The 24,475-nt window shown below is 46.4% G+C and overlaps 2 long non-coding RNA genes across 2 annotated transcripts; one reads left to right on the top strand and one right to left on the bottom strand.

Annotated features, from left to right (window-relative positions):
* Positions 1-12,466: 12,466 nt before the first annotated feature.
* LOC144298557 (uncharacterized) lies at positions 12,467-16,031 on the bottom strand. Its single transcript, XR_013365490.1, has 3 exons — positions 15,906-16,031; positions 14,160-14,234; positions 12,467-13,200 (listed from the first exon to the last, which is right to left on the bottom strand). It is a non-coding gene; the product is annotated as an uncharacterized LOC144298557 (long non-coding RNA).
* LOC144298556 (uncharacterized) lies at positions 12,821-23,714 on the top strand. Its single transcript, XR_013365489.1, has 3 exons — positions 12,821-13,021; positions 21,057-21,141; positions 23,518-23,714. It is a non-coding gene; the product is annotated as an uncharacterized LOC144298556 (long non-coding RNA).
* Positions 23,715-24,475: the final 761 nt, after the last annotated feature.

Here is a 24,475-nt window from a genome sequence, read left to right as displayed (position 1 = left end):
TCCTTCTACATAAATACTGCATTTAAATAACCCTTTAATCCCAAACTGAACTACCCACTGCTCCTGGCCTAGCTGCTCCTACTCAGTGATAAGGTCACTTTCTCAGCGAAGCCTTTCTTGATGCCTCATCCTAACAGGAGGCCCAGGTCTCCAGTGCAGTGGACACTGTGCAGCTCCACCCACATCCCCTAGGATACTTCCACTGCTCCAAGGGCCCCTCATGGGCTTCGTGGGCTTCTGCTCCCACTGCCTGCATCTGCACATCTCCACTGCAAGACTTCCTTTGGGCTACTGGAGCCCCTTGCCCACAAAGAGAACCAGAAGTGTCCGGGTTTGCATCTCCGGGTGGCTCTTCGCCAAGGGCTGACAGGCATGGGGTTATGAAGGTCTGGCTTGTTGGCGTCAGGCTGGGACAACCCTGAGTCATCACTTACACTCCCGGTCCCCTGTAGGGCCCAGTGACTTTGTAGGAAGTTGCTCCTTTCCTTGGCTTTCACCCCTCTCTTCTCTGGCTTCTGCCTTTTACCATCTCCCCAGTCTCTCTGGGAGCTGCTTTCTTAATACATCCCTTTCACATCGAGACACCCCAACTTGAAGTCCCCGCTTCTGCTCTCTTAATGCCGTGGATGCCTCCTTCATCCTCCTCACCAGAACTTTAAATCAGATAGTGAATTATTTACTGCCAGTCTCCTCCAATAACGCATGCCCTCCATGAAGACAGAGACCATTGTCCTACTGCTCATCGAATCTCCAGGGCCTGGCACAGGAAGTGTGACCTATTCTTATTTTATTAACAGTTATATGAATGCTTGTCCAACCCTCTTATTAATAAACAGTAAGTTATTTGAAATCAGGGTCCGTATCTGATAAACTTTATATTCTCTGCTTCGTCTTTCCCTGGGCTTTGCTGATAAGAGGTCAATCCATATTACTGAATGAATAAACGATATTGATTGCTAATTTTTGCTGAGCACTTTCTCGGTGCTAAGCTCCCCTCCCCTGTGGTATGTCACCAGTCCTGACGGCGATCTCGTGCCAGAGGGACAAGGGACATCCTCATTTTACAGATTGAAAGTGAGGAACAGAGGGCTGAGGTGGCCGTCCCAAAGACACACAGCTTGTACATAGCAGAGCAGGATCTTGAATTTGGTTTCTGTTGGATGTCAAAACTTAAAAAAAAAGTCTTGCTAACTTCCTTAGAAGGAATTGTGGGTTGTGTGTTGCTTCTCATCATGGGTCCTCATGAACTGTTTGCTGTGAGTCAACTACTGAAGTGAGTGGGGCTTGGGAGGAGTCAGGAGTGTGAAGAGACACAGCCCACACTTGCTGCAACTTCGCTGCCCTCTCTAGTGCTCTATCGTCCCCCCCACCCCCCACCCCCACCAGGACAGTTGCTGTTAAAGGAGATTTTTAAAAAAGATTTTATTTATTCATGAAAGACACAGAGAGAGGCAGAGACACCGGCAGAGGGAGAAGCAGTCTCCCTGCAGGGAGCCCGATGCAGGACTTGATCCCAGGATCCCAGGATCATGACCTGAGCCAAAGGCTCAACCACTGAGCCACCCAGGCGTCCCCTGTCAGTGGATTCAGGGGTTGCTGCTTACATGTCAGCTATTGTGACTAAGCTGCTATGAACACGAGTGTACAGATATCTCTTGGAGACCCCTGTTTTCAACTTTTTTTGGGTACCCATCCAAAAGCAGAATTGCTGTATCATATGGTAATTATATTTTTAAAAATATTTATTTATTTATTTATTTTTTGAGAGAGAGAAGCAGGGGGATGGAGAGAGAGAGAGTCTCAAGCAGACTCTGTGCTGAGCGTAGAGCCTGACAAGGGGCTTGATCCCATGACCCTGAGATCATGACCTGAGCTGAAACCAAGAGTCAGACACTTAACTGACTGTGCCATCCAGGCACCTTGCTGATTCTATTTTTAATTTTTTGAGGCAGTGCCCACAATTTTCCACAGCAGCTGCTGTACCATTTTACCACCGACGGTGCTCAAGGGTTCCAATTTCTCCATGTCCTTGCTAACACTGGTTGTTTTCTTTCTTTTTTCCTTAGAGTGGCCCTCCTGATGAGTGTGAGGTGGCCCATTAAATTTTTAATTTTAATTTTTGACAAGGTTATCCAGTCATGTGGGTCCAGACAAAAAAATGATGAAAAGATCAGTAGTGGAAAATATTCCTCCCATCCTAATTCCCATACCCTTCAAAAACAAAACCTGTACCTGCAGTTTATGAATTTCTTGTTTTTCCTTCATATGATGTTTTTATTCATCTACATAAACACATTTTATTCCCCCCTCCTTTTTATTTTTTTATCCCCTCCCTTTTTAATAAAAAAATGTCACTCAACTATACACACTATCCTGTGCCTGCTTCTACTTTCCCAATAAATATCTTACAGTTCCTTTTATAGTTGAAGATAAGGAGCTCATTTATTCCTTTTTTCCAGCTTTATGATACTTCACTGTGTGGCTGTTTCCTGATTCCTTTAACCAGGGCCCTAAAGATGGACACATAGATTGTTTATAGCTCACTGGTATTGGAAATAATACGGCCATAAGGAACCGTAGGCATTCAGTTCTTCCCACACATGTGAGTGTGTAAGTAAATAAATATGCATGTAAGTAAATTCCAAGAAGTAGAATTGTTGAGTCAAAGGGTAAGTGCATCTGTAATTTTGATAGAAATGGCCAAATGCATGCAGAAGAAGGTTGTGCAAGTTTGAATCCCCCTCCAGCCTCACCAGCATGGGGTGTTCTCCACCTGGTCAGGGAGAGACCCCACTGTCAAATGGGTTTTATTTGCACTTCTCCTGTGTAGAAGCGAGCAGCCCTTGGCCAGGACTTCTCCCGTGTTGTGTCATCTGCGTCCTCTCCCAGCCTTTCCAAGGACACCCTCTATCACTGTTACATGCCTTTGTGACTTTGCAAGAGGGAGCATGGAGCCTAATGAAACTCGAGGGGAGGACACTGAATTGAGAACTTGCACAAACCTAGAAACGATGAAAGCAAACACACAAAGAAGTTAAGAGCATGGTCAGGAAACTTTAAGTGAACCATGGCTTGGAAGAGAAATGATTGATAAAGAAAATTGTTAGGATGGAATAAGAATGTGAGACGGGATAGGGTGACATGCTTGGGAAGTGCTCACGTTTTCCTAAGAAGGCGGGGCACTGAGCTCTCGCTGGGGCTTGATCGAGCACCTGCCGTGCACCTGCCGAGAACCAATGTCCCCTCTGTGCAGTGGGGGTTTGTTCTGGGGGGTGGGGGTGACGTGTTGGATGAGGTGGTAGGAGTAAAGACAGGGTACAGTCAAGCATCGTGGCGGACCTGCGGGGAAACGAAAGAAGCACAGCCTCTGGGACTCTCAGGGGCCTGGATCCCTGACATGTGGGGGTGGGCGGCTGGCTGGGGGTTGTCGAGTGTTCTAGGTGTGTGGCCGAGGCCAGACCACTGTCAGGAGGCATTTCTAATTTGAGCATTTCTGGCAAATTACCTAGTGAGATCCAAGAAGAAAGGGGTTGAGTTTTCCAAAATTCATACCATCTGTCCTGATTTCTTTTTAAAATAAATATGCCCTAAAAAAAAAAAAATAAATATGCCCTTCTGTCCCTGCCATCTCGTAGGTAATTCTATATTCTTTTTCTTAAAGATGGTCTCTAAAACTTATACAGTCCCGCCAAACTTAGCTCTGCCCCTGAGGAATCACTATAATGATGATCAAAAAGGTTTGGGGAGAGGCTCATGGTGTCCTAGGTTTTGGAAACATAGGTTACAGAAGGTAATAGCCAGCCAGAGGGACACCAGGGCCTCACAAAGCTCCCTCCTCCCCAGCCTGCCTCCCTCTCTCTATTCTTCCCTCCCTGTGTCTTTCACAAGCCGTTCAGGACACCGTTCTACGTGCTGCAACTATCAAATCCCTGCTCTCATGGATCTTGTATTGTAGTTGAGGCAACAGATAAGGAAGCAAAGCATAAATAATATATTTTGCATGGCAAAGCAGGACAGAGAGATTCTTGAGAGCCAGCTGGGGCCGGGGGTGGGGTGGGGTGGAGTGGATACTTTAGGTTAAGTGATCCGTAGGAGGCTTTTTAAAGGAGTGACATTTCAGCTGAGACCTGAATGGTGAGCAGGAGCCAGTCCTGGAGATTGGAGGACTGCGCCAGGCAGAGGAAAGTGCAAGTTGCAAGGTTTTGAGGCCAGGTGGCGGCTGGGGCAGCAGGGATAAGGGGCAGGAGGTGGAGGAAAGGGGAAGGAGCAAGGGGGGGAAGGGGGACGGAGAGAGCAAAGGTCTGGGATGAAGTTGGAACCCCAGGCAGTGGCCATTTAATGGTGGGCTCTGTTTGCCATGGTCAGAAGTGTGGATTTCGTCCCAAACATCATGAGACACCATTGCAGGATCTCAGCTGTAGGCGAGAGATTTACACAGTCCGGTTATAAGCCCACTGAGAAAAGAATAGTTGTTTGTAGGGTTCCCTATGAACAAGGGGTGCCAAGTCACTCTTATTTCCTTTCTTGTGATATTTTTGAAAGTAAGAGATGAAAGAAATGCTGTGGATATCGTGGATCATGTTCAGGAAAGCATTTAATGAAATAAGTTGCTAAAATAAATGATGGGTAGTAAAATCTGGAGCAGACTATAATTCTTTGGAGCAAATGTGCACCTGTTTGGACAACAGACTGAGGTTGAGACCCAGTTGAGTTCAGAGAACCTCAGCTTATCAGAGTTCTAGAGGGCCAACGCTGGGGAGCAAAGCTAACAACTTTGACGATCGGATCTCAATGATAAAACAAACGTATTTATTTCCCTCTAAGACAAGTATTAATAAAATATACCTTTTAAAATTTCACTTTGTAGGTCTGTCCATACCTAGTCAATTTTTACCTTACCTGGGATCTTAAAATAGCTATTTAGGTTTCTTTCTTTTTTTCTTTTTTTAAAGATTTATTTATTTATTTATTTATTTATTATTTATTTATGATAGACAGAGAGAGAGAGAGAGGCAGAGACACAGGAGGAGGGAGAAGCAGGCTCCATGCAGGGAGCCCGACGTGGGACTGGATCCCAGGACTCCAGGATCGTGCCCTGGGCCAAAGGCAGGTGCCAAACCGCTGAGCCACCCGGGGATCCACCCCACCTTTTTTTTTTTTTTTTTTTTTAAGAGAGAAAGTAGAAACAAACTTGGTTTAAAAATATTCTTAGAAGGGCGCCTAAGTGGCCCAGTTGGTTGAGTGCCCCACTCTTGATTTAGGTTCAGGTCATATCTAGGGGTTGTGGGATTGAGCCCGGTGGTGGGCTCAGCACTGGACATGGAGCCTACTTGGGATTCTCTCTCTCCCTCTGCCCCTCCCATTGACTCCTGCATGCACGCCAGAGTGTGTGTACTCATGCTTGTACTCTCTCCCTTAAAAAAAAAAATCCTTAGAAAGGAGACCCCAAGTGAGTGACTTATTAGCAGTCTTTGTGGTGGTTCCCCTGGTGGGGGAAAGGCTGGATCTGGGCTTGGCAGGATCTGGAACTCGGCTATGGCACAGGCTCTTGCCACCAGGGTCCACGAAGAGTCCTGCATGCGAACATCCTCTTTTTGGAGTTTCCAAAACCAGCTTGGGGTGTGGCCTGCTGCTCTTGGCCAGGCAAGGGTCGAGCACATTTGAAATTTGGTTTCATCCAGTTGATCCAACAGGGGCAAGATGATTCCTGCAAAGGAAATTGGGGTACTCCCCCAAAGACCGCAAAATAAATCCTAGGAGGAGAAAAAAATGTGTAAGCATCCACGAACCACTTTAATATAGTGGTATCATCTACATTCTCTTTCTGCTTTCTCAATATTTATTATTTATTTACTTACTTAGTGTGAAGTTTCACTGGCGATCTGGGAGCCCTGAGTTCTTGTGGAAATTCTTGTAAGTAGAGGGAGGGAAACACAGGTTCCTGCTGAGTCCTCTCCGGAGACCTCCAGCTGTATGGAGTTGACGGCCCATCAAGACGGGGTCTGGAGGCAGAGTTTTGATGTCCACAGTGACCCCTGATGGGGGTCAGCTACTGCTGAGGCTTGAAGGGGCTTGGGAGTCTATTCTGTGGCCCACGAACATCATTGTCATCATCATCATTATTATTATTTAGCAAATGAGTTTTTTGCTACATCTTAAAAGTCCTGAAAAGCTACACCCGTTATTTTATAGATGGAAGGCCCAGCCCCGGGAAGATGAAGAACCCACTGGTCTGTTCTTCAAGCCAACTCCCGCGGGCTGGGTGACCTTAGGTATGTCATTTTACCTACCTGATGGGCAGAATGGGTGTGATGTGTTAGTGTCAATATTCTCATTATAGGGCTATTTTGAGGGATAATGGAACAGTGGCTGGTGGAGCAAGTGTAGAAATGTTACCGTCAGCAGTGAAGGCGGGGCCAGCGCTCAGGCGGCCTCTGGTGCACGGTGGTTAAGAAGGTGGGATTTTGAAATCGGAGGGATCTGGTTTTCAAAACTGCCTCTGTCCCTCGCCAAGAGTGTGGAGCTGGAATTCTAGCAGGATGGATTTGTGGCCGTGTGGATAGTGACATGCAATGATGGGAGTAAAGCACAGGCCCAGCGCCTGGCCCTTAGGCACTGTCCCCGTGGGCTTGGGTTGTTTTCATTGCTGTTAGCTAATCTAGAGGAGTTTAGCAGCACCGTGTTAGGAGGACTGAAACATTAATACGGGCTGTTTTACCTCCAGAGAAGATGCTTGGGGAGAATTTTCTATAGTTTTTTTATTGCTCTGCAAGGACTAAAAGAAACAGGATGATGGAGAGAATTTGGGAATTCCACATGTCTCTGATTGGTTTGTCCCTTCTTTCCCTGAAAGAAGAAACTAAAAGGCACAAAACAGAGGGGCCACTCATGGGAGCTGGGCCAGCAAACTTTTCCTGTAGCGCGACAGAGAGTGGGAATACTTTCGTCCTTGAAGGCCAGATGGTCTGTGCCCCAAGATGCCATCCTGGAGCGAATGCAAGCATTGGTCATACGGAAGCAAGTGAGCGTAGCTGTGTTCCAATAAAACTTTATTTGCAAAACAGGCATCGGTTGGCATTTGACCTGCTTCAGAAATGGGAAAAGAAGGCTTGAGGCCTCTTTGGGGCAAGGCTTAGGTAGAGTTTCACATTTTAAAGATCACCTTCCTTGATAAATTATTGGTGAGGAAACCTCCTAGGGTTTTCAAAGCATCAAACATTTTGTCAAAAAGTTTGGCCATTCCAGCCAAACTCAAGTGGGAGCTAATGGCTTTTCTGATTTCGGGGCTGTTTCTTTATCTTTGTGTGTGTGTGTGTGTGTGTGTGTCTATTTTGGTAGATCATTCCAGTGTCTGTGTGGGGGACTTCAGTTCTAGGTCCTCAAGCTACATCCCCAGCACACCTCGGACTCTTCCCAGCCCCTTCCATCTTCCTGGCCCCTCAAACCCTCTCTCCATGTATGTCACCAGGTGAAACCCACTGCCACTTTCTACGGAGAGGTGTAATCTCCCGGTAATCCCCACCCTTTAGCATTTTATCCCCTCGTTTTGTCACGAGACGGCAGGGAGGATGAGCCCTGCCAATCTTGAGATGGTTACCTTGCAGAGGAGACAGCTTCCTATAAGCTCTCCGGGGCTGGTGTGTCCAGATAATAGCTTACTCTAGTCTCTGAAATATTGTGTTGCCTTAACATTTGGGCTTCAGCCAGGTAATTTGCCTATAAGCTATGCATAGAAGAAAGAAACCATCCATCTAAAGTATTCAGATTTTGGCCTTAATTAAAATGCAGAATAAATATGTAAAGGCTAAAGAGCATGAATTATAGATACGGAGGTTTCTATATTAAAATCGGTTCTCATCTATAGAGGCGCAAGTGTGTTTATGGTAGGGAGGGCGAGTGTATACAAGTCAGCGAAGGCGATGTCATTAGGGCTGTGTGCGCTTAGCAAGGTGGGAAACGGGTCTATTGTAGGAGAATGAATCCTCGTCCTCCTTTCTCATTTCACTGCCTCTGCAGATTTTTTTTTTCCACCTCAACTCTATAAAGGGCTAATCCTGACCCTTGTTATTTAAATTGCTCCACCATGGGTAGAAAAGCCGCCCTCAGCCTCTTAAAAAGCCTCTCACCGGTTCTGAGGAGCAAAGCCCTTTCTATTCATTGCTCCTGGTGGAAGTGGCTGGCGGGTGTGAGGAGAGGGCGGGAGCGTTCAGGGCCTGAATGACAAGTCAAGACCAGGCCAGAGCTCATTCACCTTGCAAGTGGGAGGCTCTGGGCTTTACCATTTAGGGCCTCAGAGGGGGAGGAAGAAGGTGCAAAGGGATGAAATCAACTATCCAAGAATTTAGACGCCCTAATAACAGGCCGGATAGATTCGGGGAAAGAATCCTGAGGTCTGGGTTCCTGGTATGGCAATTTCATAATTGAAAGTCTTTTTTTGGGCAGCCCCGGTGGCGCAGCGGTTTAGCGCTGCCTGCAGCCCAGGGCGTGATCTGGAGACCCTGGATCGAGTCCCACGTCAGGCTCTCTGTATGGAGCCTGCTTCTCCCTCTGCCTGTGTCTCTGCCTCTCTCTCTCTCTGCATCTCTATGAATGAATAAACAAAATCTTTAAAAAAAAAAGAGAAAAAGAAAGTCTTTTTTTCACCTTGAAGTCTTACAAATCGGTATTAATGAGGGGTTGCACCAACACACTGTATTGAAGCATAGCCTGGGGAAGAAGAATCGTGTTGAGGATTCATTCACATTGCTCAAGAACTTTGAGAAACGAATGAATTCAATGCAAAAGTAACAGGTGTTTTGATCAATATGGGTTGAGGGAAGGTGGCTCTTTGTAACAGACCAAAAGAGCCAACCTTCCTCGAAAGATCTCCAAGGTTCTCAGGGCTTTAGCTTTTTTTTTTTTTTTTTAAGATTTTATTTATTTATTCATGGGAGACACAGACCGAGACAGAGGCAGAGACACAGGCAGAGGGAGAAGCAGACCCGATGCGGGACTCTATCCTGGGTCTCCAGGACCATGCCCTGGGCCAAAGGCAGGTGCCAAATAGCTGAGCTACCCAGGGATCCCTCAGGGCTTCAGTTTTCGAGGAGAATCATGCTTTGAAAAAAATCCCCATGCCTCAACTTGCTAAGAAAGCATTACCAGCCTGTGACATGGAGTCTGGATTCTAGTTGGGTGATTCTGCTAGAGTGATCTCTGGGCGGTGCAGAGAGGCCGCTTGGGCTCACTCTGGCCTGAGTGAGAGGCTGGGGGTGTTCCCTGGGATTGGAAAGGGATCTAGTGGATGAGAAGCAGCTGCGACACCTGCCAAAGCTGCAACAGGGCAAGTCTGCATGTAAAGTACCTGCAAGTACCTGTTGTAGGTTTGCATGAGGAAAATGGAATCACAAGGTAAAAATAATAAGTGATATTATCATTTTTATTCCCTGACTGTTTGAAGCAAAATTTCATAATTGCCACGTGGAGAGACTTCCCCCAAACCTCGGATAGCCGTTAGCATCTCCAAAAAGCTATGAAGGTAGATGGAGCCAGCCTAACTACTAGATCAGGGATCAGCAAACGATGACCCACAGGCCAAGCCTGGCCTGCGACCTGTTTTGTAAGACGAAGCCTTCTTGGGACCCAGCCGCCTCGTCCCCTTACAGTGTGCTGTGGCTGCTCCGGCTGCTCTGAAGCTACAGCCCCGGAGCTGAGTAGCGTAATAGAGATTGCATGGTTTGCAAAGTCTAAAATATTTACCACCTGGCCCTTTGCAGAAAACGTTTGGTGGCCCCTGCACTAGACTGTGGAAAAAAATCCATCTTATTTTTGAAAAAATATTCTGGAAAATGAAAAAATTCTGGAAATTTCATCTTCTGTAATAGATATAGGGGGTCCCTCCTCTTCCCACCAAGCCCTCTAGTCAACTGTTACTTCTGGTGCTGGGTCGGGGTCCAGTCTGTTGGATCTCATAATATAGGTTGACTTGGGGGTATTTCAGCGGGGAAATGGACAAACGTGGTTTTACTTTCTTTTCCCTCCACCCCCCGCCCCTCCTGCTTTTTGAAGCCATCTAACAGAAATCATGGTGTGACAGGCAAATTCTTGCTCATTATGAAATCATAAAGGTCAAACTGCTCACATCTTCTTTGCAGGTAAAATACTTGGTTAACTGAAATATATCAGAAACCTCACCCAGTTATCAGGCTGGCAAATAATTTGACAGATCTCACAAATGGAACTGTTTTGATTTACCTGTTCTGCTTCACATGTAACACCTTCTCGGCCTGCCTCTCTGGCTCTTTGGCTGCTCCGCTGCTCCTGCCTTAAACAATCGCAGCCAAGAGGATTGAGACACTTGAAAGGCTGTCATCAACTGTCCCCATCATCGCTCCCCTTTCTTCCCTGGGAAAGCAAGGAATGTCAGGATTGTTGCAGGGTAATTACCATATCTACAACTGTACAAGATGCTAGCCCATATGGGACACCCCGTAATTTTGCAGCAACAGAAACAAACAACCACTTCTTGATTATGCCTCATATGAACTGTGCTTACCGCATCTTAAACTTCAAAGCATTGAAAATTGCAGCATCTCATAAACAAACCTATTTGGCAATTTTTTTTTTTCACCTGTCCATAAACAAACCTGCTCTTTCTTTCATTACAAGCCTTTGTGATTACAGATCTTTGGGTTTTTTGTTTGCGATTTAGAATTATGTGGTCTTCTAAAACCCTTCCCCTTGGTCGAAGTTTTTTTTTTTTTTTTAAATCTGTAAAATGAAATCCCTGTAAAATAATAACCAGTAGAAGTATGTGCAAAATATATTGCATCTTTAGCATCCAGAAGAACCTACAGGTTTGATAACTTTAATTGGGTCCCTGAAGCAAAATTATTCTTGGAATAACCAAGGTATATATTTTTAAAACATAGCAGAATTTGGCCTTAGGAAATTTCTTTTAATTCTAATATATCAAAATTACTGGCTGTTTACAGAAGAACTGTTCTACAGAGGATTATCTACTTAAGATGTAATTGTGCACTAAGAATGAATTGCAAATATAGAGCAGACTTAAATTCAAGCATAACACGCCAGGGTCATTCGGGTTCTTTAGAGACTTATTCCTTTACTTATTTGTGTATTCCTATTCGCTTCCCCCCCCTTCCTTCTTTTCTCAGCGTTTGGATGATCATAAAGCCATTTATTTTGGCAGCACTAGGTTTGAAAGTTTTGAAGGGCTTCCAAGAGAGGAGGCTTGTCGTTAGCAACTTTAGCTGTGTCCAGGTGGGCGTGGAGAATTCTGAGCACAGGGTGGCAGAGACAGATTCGCTGCCACGAAGTCACACAATCCCGAACCCGTGACGGTCATGCGGTACCCATTTCGTGTGACCAGAGTGGGGGGTCAGGGGGAGCAAATCTCCTCTCTTGCTTGTTAAAGAACTAACCTCTGGTCTCATCCCGCCTGCATTAAAAGGATTTCCACATCCTGTCGGGTACCCCAGAGAAGTCCAGATTGGGGAATTCAGTCTGGAAGATTCCTCACGGAACCAACCATTTCTCTTTGCCTTGGATTTGGAGAGTTGTAGTTGCTGAGTAGTTGATGGGGCAGGCAGGTGGGGAGGGAATGACTGCATGTAGGAGGCTCCACGAAAGTCACCGTTCCCCACCCTGTTATTCTGCTGGTTGTTTATAGTGAGTGGCCCAGAGAGAGCCCTTGCTTCTTGAAGCTTGGGGTGACGCAACTAGTCACTTGTAGAATTTTAGCTTTCAATGACTTGGTACCAAATAGTCTTTGATTTCCTTGTGGGGTAAGTATTGTGTTGGGTATTGAGGATAATTTTAGGCACCTGCCTTTTGCTATGGAGGTTGAGGGCCCAGGCCCTCCTACCCCTTCACCCCAAGACAGCCAGGGTATCTCTGAAGTCGGGCTAACTCAGTGGTCCTTAACCGGGGGCACTTCTGTCCTGGGAAACGTTTGACGATGTCTGGAGACATTTTTGATTGTCTCATGAGTGGTGGGAGGTGCTACTGGCATCTAGCGGGTAGAGGCCAGGGATGCTGCTCAACATCGCACAGTGCACAGGATGGCCTCCACAACAGTTATCCAGCCCCAAATGTCAACCGTGTCGCCCTTGAGAAGTCCTGGGTTCACTGGACGTGCTTTTCTGGGACTTAGAATTTCAGGTCAATCAAAGAAGGAGAGGGCCCCACGGAAGCCGGTCCTTCCAACAGCAGTGCCTATAGGTTAGGGTCCGAGCTGTCGGGCTTCAGTATGGTTGCTTTCCTTCCTGCTGCCTGCCTGTGCATTCCTGCCTGCTCTCAAGTCTGTGCTCCCACAGATCCTGTGAGTGCCCCCGCTCCCCTTGGGCCATCATACTTACTGTAAGCTCAGTCGGAGTGGGTTTCCTTTGCTTGACACCAAAACCATAACGGCTACATCGTTGCTTTATATTTTATTTTATTACTTTATTTTTTCATTGTTGCTTTTTAAAACTTAGACATCTTTTTCCTTAAAAGTGATAGAATTAGTCCACCTCCAATGGCATCTTACACAGAACCTCATTAAATAATGCAGGGGAAATTGGAGCTGGTCTGGTGAGTTATCTGGTCTTCCCTCTGCCTCATTACGCATAACCCATTTCCCACACCAGCGCCTGAGAGGAGCGTAAGGCCTCAGGAAGCCCATTTATAACCACTAGCTTCAAGTACTGTAGGCACCTGTTAAATTGTAACCTGAAGGTAGACTGTGTGAAACCATCATCAGGCATTCATACCTTATTTGGAAGGGATTTATATGATTTCCTGCCCAGTGAGCAATCAGATATCCAAAGGTGAGGATATATCTTGGAAGCAGAAGCAAGTTAGGAAAAGATTCAGGGCATTGGACCCAGCCTTTGGGGGCAGTCTTTGTTTGTGATGGTTTTGAGAATGACCTTTCCCCATCTTCCAGAAGCAAGCAGCATAAGGCTTGGCAGGAAGGTACGAGTCCTGGGAAGGATATACCTACACCTGGGGTCACGACTTCAAATGCCTGCAATGCCAGGTGGGTACACAGAGAGTCAGTCGGATAGTGGGTGTGCATATTAAAGATGTAAGAATATTCTTTGTTTCCACATCAAAAGCATATGTCTCTTTTTTTGGTCTTGAAATGTGTGTTCCATCTTAGTCTATGTGTGCTCTTTCTTCTTATGACGGACCTTAGTTATAGGACGTAGCTTTCCACTGCAAGGAAAGAAAGAGTGTAAGCGTAATGATAAATGACATCCTGCCCTCCCTCAGTGTTGAGTAATCGGGAGTGGTGGGGACTGTGGCCAACTGGAGGGTGAATGGCCAGCTGCTGACAGATCAGCTCTGACATAGGAGGCCCTGGGAGAATGGGAGTCGAAGACGCCTAAACCTTCTCATGTTTAAAGAGAAGCTAGAAATCTGAATTTTCAGGTGAATCCTCTGTTTTTAAAAAAATTATGAAGGCAAGAAAGACACATCTGTGGGTTGCATTTGATTCGTTTGACATCAGCTTGAGACTGCTGTGTTGTTATTTTTAATCAAAGAAGGAGATACTGTTAAATAAGCTTCCTTGCTTCTCTCTCTCTCTGTCTATTCAGAATTCTTCCAGATTTATCCTTCTGATACCTCTCCTATCACCTTCTTTGTTATAGTTCACACCGTCTGTGGCCTCCTGAGACTCACACTCAGGTTCGGGCTGTGGACAGTAGAGGATGGCTAAAAGATGTGCAGAGTCCTGAAAGGCACAGCGGAGGCATTTCTGTGAAAGTGCCAGTGTGAGCAGAGGGGAGGCAGGAAGAGTCGGAGAAGCCTGTATGGCCCCGGGGTGGACGGACCAGGTGACCAGAGGCGAGGGTTCGTGCACTGGGTGGCACGAGACAGGTGGGATTGGTCCAGCTGAGGAAGGACCCAGGGGAGCATGGGCTGCGTTCTGCAAGAGGGGAGGCAGAAAGGAACATTTTAGGAGAGTTGATTTTGTAGCGATGTGCAGGGTGGATTGGAGCAGAAGGACCCAGAATTTTCTAGGGTGGTGACACTGGACGGGAAAAGTAGAGCTGAGTGAAATGTGTAAAAGGAAGGAAAATCAGCTGGATTTGGAGATGCTTAGAATGAGGGATTAGAATAACGAGAATAATGAACATTTCTTGATTGCTAAGTGCGGCGGTGAAGCTCACAGGTTCCAGAGCCAGGCGTGGGTTTGAGCGATGGGCCACCGTTGACGACCGGCATCGTCTCGATGCCTCTGTTTCCTAATCCACAAAACAGAGAAAATAAGTGTCAGCCTCACAGAGTTGTTTTGAAGATGGAATCAGTTAATATTTGTCAAGAGTTTAGGAGACTGACATTAAGCTGTACTAAATGGGTGGTAGATTAACAACGTCTGAGCTGCTTACTCTGCTAACCACTTCCCATGCATTATTGCATTTAACCTGTGCAGACAATTCTGGAATCGGGGTGTGTGTGTGTGTTGGGTGGGTGGGTGGGGGGTAATGAGCTCTTAGTCCTGTTTTGCAGACGAAAACACCGAGGCTCAGAGAGGTTAGGTGACTTTCCTGACATCACACAGTAATCAGCAGAGCCAGAAACGGAACCCAACCGGGAAGCAGAGATGAGGCAATATTATCTAACCAGCGGATGCTCAGGGGCTAACAGTTTTCCACGGGCCTGTCGTAGGGTCGGGAAGTGGCTCACGGCCTGCAGTTGTTGGGATGAAGCTACCTGTGTGCAGAGCAGGGCTGGATGCATGCTTTAGATTGGTGGCCAGACCCGGGAGACTGGAATTCCTCCTCGGCCCTTGACCCCAGCACCTGCCTTCAGGGAGCAGCACAAAGGGAGCTGCTCTGGACGTGCCATGCGGCAGCGACCGTGTTATCCCGCGCCGATTTCCTATCAGTGGCTCCTGTGACTCCTGGCCTTGGTCTGGAATCAACGACTTGCCACCGCTGTTGTGTCCCCGACATCGGAGAGGTTCTGGGTTTTGTTCTGAGCAATCCATAGTGTCCTTTCAAACCTATTAGCAGCTCTGGGCTTTGTTTATGTGCGTCGGAGCGAAGTGGCGTGCTCCGTCATTAACACAACGTTGACAGGTGACCATGGGAAGCCACTGAAGGCTCGAGCTGCCTCCGTGGTAGATTCAAGAGTGCATACGTGTGTGTGTGTGTGTGTGTGTGTCTGCGAGCAGGTGCCTTCCCCACTTCATTGGTATTTTCTCTCTCCTCCCATCGAGCCACACGTGTGTGCCTGTGTGTGTGTGCATACCCGCACGCCCACACACACACACACACACACACACACACTCATGCACCAGTGCGTTTGCTGCTGGTTGATACTCTCCCCTCATGCTAAGTTTGATAACAAAGATTTTCTCCTGGCAATTTTACTACTGACCAGAGGCACCCTGTATTTTGAAAATGTACGGAAGCCGTGTATATTCAATACCACGCGGGCTCTCTGTGGGTTTCAAAGGTGGATTAAAGTAGCCGGCTAGGGGGTCGATAGGACATAAAATATGAATGAGATCGTAATTTTATGATGGGTCCTGGAGATGTAACTGTGTTGTAGGCGACCTTGCCCTCCCCCGGTGGGTTGAGGAGCGGCCCCTCCCTGGTGTTTTACTGTCTGGTTTAGGTCAGCGACGGGGAAAAGCAAAAGAATTATGAGTCCAGTGAAGAAGATGCTAAGAATCCTCAGCCTTACGTTTGGTGGGACAAGAACACCACGCTCAGGTGGATAGGGTGGCTGTAGCACCTCTCCGTAAGGTGGTGGGTTTGGGGGTCAGGGTACAAAAATGTAAGCCAGGGTCTCCAAGAAGCCCTGCTTGCCCTTGGCCGTCGGGAGGTGAGGGCCTCGCTGCTGGGTTGGGGCTTGTGCTCCATGCATGAAACCCAGGGAAGGTTCCCTGCCGTCCCTTCCCGACTCACTTTTCGTAAGCAGCCCTTTATCGTGTCCTGTGGATCTGATGGCCAGACATATGTGGCCCCCTGACTTCTGTCCACCACCGCTCCTGCACACCCAGCTGCTCCCCTCCCGTCCGCTGTGCCCTGGCCTCCTGGCCGGACTCTAATCCACAGCCAGGGTGCCCTTTTCTCGGGGCAAATCTGGTCATATTTTAACCACCCTTCCAACGTCCCTCCCAGCAGGAACATTTCATGAGCTCTCTTTCCCCTTTAGCGGAATGATGAAAACTCTGGCAGATTACAGCTTTGAGCAGTGCCAGACCACGTCACCCCTGCCTCGGCAGCCTGGCCTCCTGGCTCCTCACCCTCAGTGGTCCAGGCTCAGCCCTCGCTTGGGTGCTGGTCCCTTGAGCAGTAGTGACGCTGGTTGCACTGCCTGGGTCTCGTTCCCCTGTCCCTTCCTGCTGTGGCCACCGGTTGGTCCTTCAGAAATCAGCCCAACTGAATTCATTCATTAGGCAAATATCTGTTGAGTACCTACTACGTGCCGGGCACGGTTCTAGGTGCTGCTGGTAGAACAAAGAGAAGGCAATGCGGGGCACCTGGGTGGCTCAGCAGTTGAGCATCTGCCTTTGGCCCAGGGCATGATCCTAGAGACCCGGGATCGAGTCCCACATCGGGCTTCCTGCATGGAGCCTGCTTCTCCCTCTGCCTGTGTCTCTCATGAATAAATAAATAAAATCTTAAAAAAAAAAAAGGAAAGAGAAGACAATGGGGCTTATATTCTCTTAGCAAAGAGAGGTCGGTGGGTGTGCAGTGTAATTTTGAGGGGTCATCACTGAAGTGGGGAAGCCAAGGCCAAGTGAAGACAGTAAGAAGAGGTGGATCTTCAAGGGGTCCAGCGCTTCTTTTCTGAGGACACAACTTTCTTTTTCTTTAAATTTTAAAAATGTTTAAATAATTCTTTAAAAAGATTTTATTTATTTATTTGAGAGAGAGAGTGAGAACATGAGCCACGGAGAAGGGCAGAGGGACAAGCAGACTCCCGATGAGCAGGGGGCCCAACATGAGGCTTGATCCCAGGACCCCGGGATCATGACCAGAGCCAAAGGCAGATGCTTCACCCACTGAGCCACCGAGGCATCCCCACAACTTTTGAGCAAGACCTGAGTGCATTGAGGAAGTGACTCCTGGAGACCTGTGATTCCCCAGGGAAGCCTTCCCTGACTGGACCCATCCCTGCTGTCATCCACACTCAGGACCACATACTTCTTTGTATTATGGGTCATAATTGGACATTCTACAACATTGTTGTACATTTTGTATGATCACCATTTGTCTCTTGACTCAATTTTTAGCATCATGAGGACATGGACTGCCATCTTTTCCTCTTCCCTCACACCCCCTTGTCCCCAGCATCCATCCAGTAGAGCATGCCTGATAGGCATGTGTTTAGTGAATGTTGCTTTCTATATGGGGAGCCCCAAGCCCTGGCACTTCCCTCTCTCACTGGATCCTTGGGAAGGCCTTTTGTGTCAGGTCGCAGAGCTTGAGGTACCAGCCCCCCTCTGAGCATCCAGTCCTTCTAGGTTTTGGGTCATGAGATGGGAAGGGGCATGGCTTGAGGCAGGAGACCTGATGAGGACTGGGCATGAGGGAAAGGCCAAGTAGAGCCATGGATGGGGATTTATGACTTTTCCAGGAAGTGGATGTTGGAGAATCAGCACCACCGCTCCTTATTCCCAAATCAGTTGCTATCGAAGCAAACTCATCATCACCTTTGGCAGTGTACTACCACCCACCTCCAATCTGTCTTTGTCAGGAAACCTAGCAGGCAGGTGAGAATATGGAAGAGTGAGTGTTTTTCAGAGGCTCCAGGGGCAGGCTGTATTCTTTTCTTGAACATTGGCAATGATAAATACTACAGATGTTGCGTTAGAGAGATCCGATGTGGAGACCTGAACCTTGAGGCTCGCGGTAACTTCCACTTGAAATAAACCAAGAAAACAGAGAATCGTTAATTGTTGGGAGCCTTTTGTTCTGGGAGGGGGTCCAAGATGAAGAAGGGAAAAGAAGCCTACGTCAACCCTCTCGTCACATGCTCAAGACAACACCTATATTTTGAGACGCGTTGGTAACATTTCAGACCAATTACCATAAATAGAACATCTACTGGGTTTTGATACATTTACCTGTGACATTACACTAAGTGAATCTGTTGGAAGTGGGAGGATCATGCCTCATTCCAGATGCATTTTGGCACTCAGGACAAGACGCAGCTAGTTTAAAAGTGGAACGGAGGCTGCAGAGGGCAGAAGCCTGGAAGCTTCGAGGTCATCTCCCCCAGCTGCTGTCGAGTGTCCTGCGCTCCTGCCCACTCACCTGAGAGCCAGTCCTGTTCTAGGCACGGACTGATAACCCGGGAGGAACCACCCTGAAGGCTGAAAGAAAGGGTCAGGACAGAAACCAGAAACTCAGATGAGCAGGGGCATGAAAAAAAATTAGTTTTCTTATTTAAGAAAATAGATTTTACCAGGGCTTGGGGAGAGGGAGAAAAATGAATAGGTGGAGCTCAGAGGATGGTCAAGGCAGTAGAACTAGTCTGTGTGACACTCACATTGGACACACATCATTGGACAGTTGTCACAACCCACAGAATCCACACCACCAGGAGTGCACCCCAATGTAACTTGGGGACTTTCGGTAATGCCGATATAACCGTGTAGGTTCATTGATCATAACGAACGGACCACTCTGGTGTGGGATGTTGATAGCTGGGATGCTGTGTGTGTGTGTGGGGGGGTGTTGGGGGTAGGTGGGAACTCTCTGTACTTTCTGCTTAATTCTGCTGTGAACCTAAAACTCCTTTGAAAAGAGTATTAAAAAAATAACTTGCTGGAGCACCCACTATGTGCCAACAAAGAGCTCCCAGGGGAGGCAGTTGTTAAGGAAATCAGTGACATGATCTACTTGCAGGTGTGATAAGTGCCATGAAGGTAGAGCACTGGGGCTTATAGGTGGGTATAAAGAAGATCGAGTCTTGTGGATGGTCAGCATCGCTTTCTCTGAAGAAGGGATATTTGAGTTGAAATAGTCTGAGTACACCAGCAATGCAGCAAAGAAGATCAATGGAAATTATTGGCTCGTGGAATTGAAAAATTTAGGAGTATGGTAGCGTCAGGTATGGCTTGATGCAGGTACATCATCAGTGCCATTCGAGCTCCCCTGTTCTCCTTTTCTCAGCACTGTTTTCTTCTGTGTGGGTTTTATCCTCACTCACAGGACAGCCTGTGGTGGTACCTATGGGCCTGGGCTTGCTTGCTTGCTTGCTTGCTTGATTTATTTATTTATTTATTTATTTATTTATTTATTTATTTATTTATTAGAATGAGCAGGGTGAGGGGCAGAGGGAGAAGCAGACTCTCCATTGAGCAGGGAGCTTGATGCAGGCCTCCATCCCAGGACCCTGGGGATCATGACCTAAACCAAAGGCAGATTCTTTTTTTTATTATTATTATTTTATTTATTTTATTTTTATTTTTTTTTTCTGAAGGCAGATTCTTTTTTTTTTTTTTTTTTTGTTTGTTTGTTTGTTTGTTTAAGTAAGCTCTACACCTAACATGGAGCTTGAATTCAAGACCCTGAGATCAAGAGTAGCATGCTATTTTGACTGAGGCCAGGTGACCCTCCCCAAATTTTCACATTGCTTCCTCTCTAGTATGGTCTTCAAAGACTTGCCACGTGTTTCTCTGTAACCTCATCTACTTCCTCTCAGATCCAAGCACTCTCAAATTCCCACCTCTCCAACTGGACTTATCTGAAAATGGACTCTGGGCACCTCTTACTGCTGCATTCAGTGGACTCTTCAGTTTTCACTTGGTGTTATCTGACACCACAATCACTCCTGCCTCTTTTTTTTAAATTTTTATTTATTTATGATAGTCACACAGAGAGAGGAGAGAGGCTGAGACACAGGCAGAGGGAGAAGCAGGCTCCATGCACCGGGAGCCCGACGTGGGATTCGATCCCGGGTCTCCAGGATCGCGCCCTGGGCCAAAGGCAGGCGCCAAACCGCTGCGCCACCCAGGGATCCCCTGAAGGCAGATTCTTAACTGACTGAGCCATACAGGTGTTCCTGGACTGGGCCTTAAGGGCCTTATTCATTGGGGGAATGCTTAGTGTAAAGAGGGCTGGTGGGAAAAGGAAATTTAATACATGTTTGTTGAATAAATAAAAGCATGTTTCCACTTATATGATCTTCTGTGGGTGACATTGATTAAGCACCTACATCAAGCCATACCTGAAGCTAGACCTAGGCCTGGACTTCTCAATTCTGTGAGCCAATAAATACTCTTTGTTTTATTGGTTTGATTGCTTTATGGTATTCTTAAGCAGCTTCAACTGAAATATATCACTTCTTCAGAGAAAGATCCCTGCCCACCCAATAAAATTTTGGCCAACTTACACAGACACAAGCCCGCATGCTTTTCTTTCCTTTTCTTTCCTTCCACTCTTTGCCTGTTGAAATCTGTTCCATTTGTGAGGGGCTGAATTGTGTCCCCCCAATCCATATATTGAAGTCCTAACCCCCACAGCATCTCAGAATGTGACTATATTTGAGACAGGCTCTTGAACAAGGTAATTAAGATAAAAAGAGGTTGTTAAATGACTCCTGTGACTGGTGTCCCTATAAGACGAGGTGGTGGCTCACAGACACAGTGAGCGGGCCGTGGGAAGACACAAGGAAAAGATGGCCATCCATGAGCCAAGGAGAGAGCCGTCCGACCCTCTCAGCCCATCTCAATCCTGCCCACACCTCCATATCGGATTATGAGCCCCCTAAACTGTGAGGAAATAAATCTCTGTGATCTAAACCCCCTCAGTCTATGGTACTTTGTCATCCAGCCTCAGCAGATGCATGAGCCTTATCAGACTCAGCTCAAATCTTTTCTTCTCCATGAAAGAACAGAACAAGGATTGGCAGACTTGGCCCTTGGGCCAAATCTGGCTGGTAACCTGTTTTTTTGTGATAAAGTTTTATTGGCACCCAACCACACCCATTTGTTCACTTACTGTCTGTGGCTGGTTTTGTGCTGCAAAAGCAGAGCTGAGAAGTTGCAGCCGAGCCCTCATGGCTCACAAAGCTGAGAATATTATCTATATGGCATTTTACAGAAAATGCATGCTGATCCTTGGTGCAGAAGAGTGGTTGGCAGCCTGGGCTGTGCTCTCAGACAGACTTGGGTTCAAATCCCCACAGGTACAGATAAATTACTTAATCCCTCTGAACAACAACAAAAATTTCTAGTGTTATAATAATTAATACGAACACCACTTTGCTGGTGGGGGTTGTAATGCTGACCTGCTAGATGCTGGAAGTGTTGTTGAATTGGTTTCTTGTCTAACTGGAAAGTTTTTCTTGAGCCAAAAGTAATTTCTTGATGATTTATGCCATGTGTGACTCTGAATTGATGGAATGTGTCCCATAAAGATGACCAGCCTTCTCCCTAGTTTTTTTTTTTTTTTTTTTTTCTTTTTTCTTGAAGCACAAAAGTCTCATCTCTGCTGGCAGGTGGGCCATGTCAAACTCCCACAGTGAGCTAGCAGAGAAATCTGAAAACCTTCCACTGGGAAGGCCATGGTGGTGGCTGGAGGCAGGCTGCAGGGGGCACGCCCTGCTTCGAAGCTGCACGATGCTTTGTCTAGATGGCTTCCCTGCTCCTTTATCCTGATCAAACATGGCTTTATGAAGAGCTCTGTTTAGGTTAACCAAATGTAGAAGCAAAAAGAAGACATCAAACCTCAGAAAGCATGTTGCGATGAGGTCACTGACTGCTATTGGGGTTCAGTCTGCTTCTCTCGGGTATAGAGCATGCAAGACAGCTGGTGACTAACAGCCCAGGTTAGGGGCAGGGTGAAGAGAGTCCAAACCCTGACTGTACTGCTGTGCTACCCTGAACTGCTGGCTTAACCTCTCCGAGCTCCAGTTCCCTGACCATAAAAGAAAAGATACTAGTAACCTACTTCGTAGGTTGGAGTGAGGATAAAATGAGGTGAAATATATAGAAGCACCTGGTTTTCTCTCACTCCACAGGGAATGTTGTGTAATTATTAGCTGTTATGATGATGATGGGCTAACATTACCTCCATTTCCTCCTGGCTTACCAGCTCATGAAAATTATGTAGGAAAACTTGCTTCAGGGGTTAAGGTAAGTTGAGTAGTGCAGTTTAATGGCTCACTCAGTTTTTATTCCGAGACAATCTTTGAAGGTAGACATTTGTGACCCAAAAGAAGTCTTCACCTAAGAAACCTTGAAACAGCCAGTATCTGGGTGGGAGAAAAGGGGGTTTTCCTTTTGAGAACCTGGACTTGGTGTGAAGTTACTTTCCTTTTTTCTTTTTCTTTTCTTTCCTCTTTTTTTTTTTTTTAAGGAGAGAGAGAGCGAGAGAGAGAACAAAGTGGATGTCTGAGCAGTGGGGACAGGCAGAGGGAGAGAGAGAATATTAAGCAGGCTCCAGGGGAAGTGTGGAGCCTGACCTGGGGCTCAATCTCAGAATCCTGAGATCATGACCTGAACCAAAATCAGGAGTCAGAGGCCTAACAACTGAGCCACCCAGGTACCCTTGAAGTAACTTTCTTTTTTTAAAAAAAATATTTTATTTATTTGAGAGAGAGAGAGAGAGAGCACAAGCACGTGAGTTGTGGGGAAGAGCAGAGCCAGAGGGAGAAGCAGACTCCCCACCGAGCAGGGAGCCCCACGCGGAGCTGGATCCCAGGACCCTACAATCATGACCTGAGCCAAAGGCAGACGCCTAGCCAACAGAGCCACCCATGCACCCCTGAAATTACTTTCTTAAGTCAAACTTGCATACGGTTTTCAGAAATTGTTACCCCCACAAAGCCAAACCTGCAGAACTTGGTCCATCCCACTCCTCTCTCCCCGCGACCCTGTCTCCTTCCTCCTCTTTCTGTTGCTCTCTGTGCTCAGTCAGCAACACGAGCACCTGTAGGAAAGGGTGATGATGCAGAGGATGTGGGGAGGTTTCTATGACTGCCAGCGCTGTGAAGGCCGGGAGGGCTATTTCTCACGCTGAAGGAAACCTAAAGGGAGTATCACACTTGCTATGGACATTGCCCATTCGGATGTATTTCCTTCCTGCAGCACGTTATAGAATAGAAGACACTGAAGGAAAATGGGCAGTGGCCAGGTGATATTGGATTTTCCAGGAAGTGTTAATTGGAATCAGTGATGATTTTGATCTTTGATACTTGGTTAAGATTTTGGAGCCTGATTGTTGAAGTCCGGTTCTTTTTTCAATAATCCAGGGAATTGACCCCACAGATCCCCCTTAGAATCTGAGACCCGATTGGTCATCTTTAAAGAACTGCGGACGTGGCCTGAGCCCCACAGTGTTTGGTGAATGGATGTAATCATGTCCTTAAGAAAGCATATCCTGTGGCCAAAGTGAAATCTTTCTAATTTTAACTTAAGTTTATTTATTCCTTTTTGTTGCCTGGCCGGTTAATAACTTCACTATCAAAAATCTGCAGGCAGTAATTTAGAAATCTCCTAGGCATCTCGTTTCTATGTTAATCCATCCCCGATTCCTTTAACTTGTTCTTTTTTTGAATCAGTTTTAAACTCTTCTGGATGGATGCTGGGCTACGTGATCCCACTCAGCTGGAGAGCCTCTGGGATGAATGGGCCAATTCCAGAGCCACTGCCGATAATCTGCAAGGCAGAAAATCCAATTATGGGTAATTAGGAGTCACTCCAAGATTCAAGATTCTGTAGACAGTAGCTTGATGCTGCCTTATGGCTATAAACAACCGTCTCTGAATAAAACTAATTTGAAATAGCTTGACTACTAATTTCTACCATTATTTGTATGTTTCTCAGCAGTTTTCATCGCCATGTGTTCGACTTTAGTGTCCTCGGATCTAAGAATTATACACGTCAGCATGTATTTTTGCAGATAATGGGTGCATTGTCTGGAGCTATAGTGAAGTTCTCTCCGTGCTATTCACATGATGGTGAGACCCAGTAAGATTTTCTAGTAATAAACGGGATGACTTAGCCCCTCAGATCTGGAGCAGCAACTTATTGCTCACCCTCATTTCTGTCTCTTTCCACCCATGACACTCTTTCAAAATAGAAAAGGCTTTTTCTTTTCTTTTTTTTTTTTTAGAAAAGGCTTTTTATTATGAAAATATCCCTTACACGCATTGAAAAACTTCAGAAAATTGCAAAAAAATATTAATCATATTTAATTCACCACCCAGAGATGACCATGATGAACTTTTGGAATAGATCTTTTATTGGTCTGTCTTTGTGTTTCTGTTTCTCTCTTCTTTTTTTAAACTTAAGTAATTTCTATACCCAACATGGGACTTGCACTCACGACCCTGAGATCAAGAGTCACGCACTCCTCCGACTGCCCTGTCTTTGTGTTTCGTATTGTCTCCTACTCTATTTAGAAACGTGAGATCTTCCTATCTATTCTGTTTTGTAATACGGTTTTTCATCACTTTATTACGTGATAAATTTTTCATCACTTTATTAAGTGATACATTTTTCATTGGTTTATTAAGT

Source organism: Canis aureus, chromosome 26 (genome assembly GCF_053574225.1).
Source record: "Canis aureus isolate CA01 chromosome 26, VMU_Caureus_v.1.0, whole genome shotgun sequence".
Taxonomy (NCBI): Eukaryota; Metazoa; Chordata; class Mammalia; order Carnivora; family Canidae; genus Canis; species Canis aureus.
The sequence above is the reverse complement of the archived record's forward strand: the minus strand, read 5'-3'. Positions and strand labels throughout refer to the sequence as shown.